Consider the following 3,431-nt stretch of genomic DNA (forward strand, 5'->3'; position numbering starts at 1 on the left):
GTTAAAGTATGAAAAAACGATCGGTTAATTTGAAAAAAATGAGAATGATAATATTTTAAAATGATAGGAATAAAAGTCTGCACCCCTTTCCATCCTCGATTCTCCAGGGGTTACGATCACTTTCAAGGAGGTTCCCTTTTATGATGTTGGTAACTTTCCTCTATATAATAAAAGAATCATTCCGTTTAGGTCTACAGAGACATGTAGAGGGTGCTTGATGGTCTCGGTGCCATCTTGACTTATTTAAATCTGACTGAATATCTATTTTGTACATATCGACAATAACTAACCAAACAGCTGATATCATTATACCCTCGCCTTCGTAAGAGCGTCGCTGATTTGGTAGAACACACCCACTCACAGTGGGAAAACCTCCGTGGTCAGACTACACCTTTTGTTTCATCGGAGTTGTCGCCCTTCCATTTGTTAACGTCAGAGACCAACAAGAAAACGACGTCCCAACATTGAAGACATCGGAATCGATATAAGTCAATATTTGTACCCGTTAAGGAATGGTCATTTCAAGATGGCGGACATAGACGGTCACAAAATGGGTTTTCAGTAAAAAAAATCACTGGTTTATGAATACAATTTGACCGACACCACGCGAAACTCAGAAATTCTCGAAAATTGTATTACACTATTGGATGGTGCTGTTATGGTCATAAATAATTGTGAGCCCATCGCAAAGTCAAGCGAACTGTTGAATTCGGCATCGAGACGGGACTTGCTGTGAGATTTTGCTCATAGAGAAATATTTAAGCGGTTTAAGGGTTTGTTTTTCTGCCTGGACATATATAGGCAGTTTGTTATTTTGCCTGAACAGATATACATATATCTATACTAACTTTATAGACATAGAAACCATCTGTTTTTATATACCAACTTTTAAAAAAAAACATAATTCTTCTCATTCTACTTCTGACACAACGTATATAAGTAAATTATATATACCATTTATAATTGTGCTATTTGTTGAGAGATTCCGAGACATTTTGGCGACCAACAATAACAGATCGTTGCAATGTTCACCCTACACAGTTTGCTATTACCATCTGATTCTGTATATATATATATATCTTTTCGTTGTTCATGGTTCAGCTATTTCTGTACTTATAGTTTTTGTTATCATAATCTCTGTCATTACATTGCGCTAGTATACATGCATCTTTTAAAACCCAACACAGGAGCAGTTTTACCAGGTGTGTTAGGAGAGACTGACCAGACAACACCACTCTGGTTAGAAAATGTAAGTTATATTATAGCTTCCAGTGATTACGATTACAAACGATCACTTCACGAACACTTACGATCACTTCACGAACACTTACGATCACAAACGATCACTTCACGAACACTTACGATCACTTCACGAACACTTACGATCACAAACGATCACTTCACGAACACTTACGATCACTTCACGAACATTTACGATCAATTCACGAACACTTACGATCACTTCACGAACATTTACGATCAATTCACGAACACTTACGATCACTTCACGAACGCTTACGATCAATTCACGAACACTTACGATCTCTTCATTGGGATGTACTTTTTCATAGTAAAAGTAGTGAGTATATGTCCGATTCTAGACTATGATACAGATCCCAGAAAATAAAAAAGAAAAAAACCAAGACAACCTCGTCTTGTCATAGTCTTATATCGGGATCTTTGGTAATCTATGATTTTGTGTGTGCCTTTATCCTGTTCCTAATCTTTTTTAGACGGATGAGATAGAAAAACACATCTTTGTTTGTTTGTTTTTCTACTGAGACTTACACGGTAAACAACAAATGACAAATGTCAAAATCAGCTATGATAATAATAATACTGTATGATTTCAAGTTTATTTGTTTTAACTTTCCCTTTCCTTTTCGAAATTTGGCCTGTTAAGAAACATCTCAAGCCATTCGATACTGACACATAAATATATATAAATATTTTCAGAATTTTATTCTCTTGGTAACCACTAAGGGAAACGGATCAGATGAGGAAAATTTGGCACGAGAAGACTTCTCCGAGTTTCATTTAAATAAAAAGACAAACGCATGACAAACTAAACACCAGTCTCACAGCAAACTGTATTGATTGTATTATTATATATCATTGTTATATCAAAGTACGTCATTCTGATCTCCTGGAGTTACTTCCCTTCGTTACACTATGTCAGATGGTAAACTGATACACATGACAGTTGATGGGGGCCGAGAGTAATGTACTTTGGCGTGAATTTGGATATTAAGGACAACACACCTAGTGACGTATAACAAATACGACTTGCAGAAAGAAAGAGCACTTCGCTCCTCCAATATATACACACAGATAAAATGTATATCACACATACTTTATGTAAATACACTGTATATAACACATACATAGACTGTATATAACACATACATACACTGTTTATAGCACATGAATAGACTGTATATAACACATACATACACTGTATATAACACATATACACTGTATATAACACATAAATACACTGTATATAACACATAAATACACTATATATAACACATAAATACACTGTATATAACACATACATACACTGTTTATAACACATACATACACTGTATATACACATAAATACACTGTATATAACACATAAATACACTGTATATAACACATAAATACACTGTATATACACATACATAGACTGTTTATAACACATAAATACACTGTATATAACACATAAATACACTGTATATAACACATAAATACACTATATATAACACATAAATACACTGTGTATAACACATACATACACTGTAGATAACACATAAATACACTATATATAACACATAAATACACTGTATATAACACATACATACACTGTATATAACACATACATACACTGTATATAACACATACATACACTGTTATAACACATTCATACACTGTATATAACACATACATACACTGTTATAACACATACATACACTGTATATAACACATACACTGTATATAACACATAAATACACTGTATATAACACATACATACACTGTTATAACACATACATACACTGTATATAACACATAAACACAATGTATATAACACATAAACACACTGTATAAAGCACATACATACACTGTAGATAACACATACATACACTGTATATAACACATACATACACTGTTATAACACATAAACACAATGTATATAACACATAAACACACTGTATAAAGCACATACATACACTGTAGATAACACATACATACACTGTATATAACACATAAATACACTGTATATAACACATAGAAACACTGTAAGTTGTATACATTCGCATGTTAATATTTCCGTCGTTTCCTCTGGTTTCATGACGTATATTGTGGATATATATACACGCACGTGTTCTTCGTTACAGCTTAATCAATAAACATGCTTCACTTATAAAACTAGGAAAGTATAGTAATAA

The sequence above is a fragment of the Ylistrum balloti genome, unplaced genomic scaffold, assembly GCF_031769215.1.
Source record: "Ylistrum balloti isolate Yb309-2 unplaced genomic scaffold, AGI_CSIRO_Ybal_v1 Utg369604, whole genome shotgun sequence".
Lineage (NCBI taxonomy): Eukaryota > Metazoa > Mollusca > Bivalvia > Pectinida > Pectinidae > Ylistrum > Ylistrum balloti.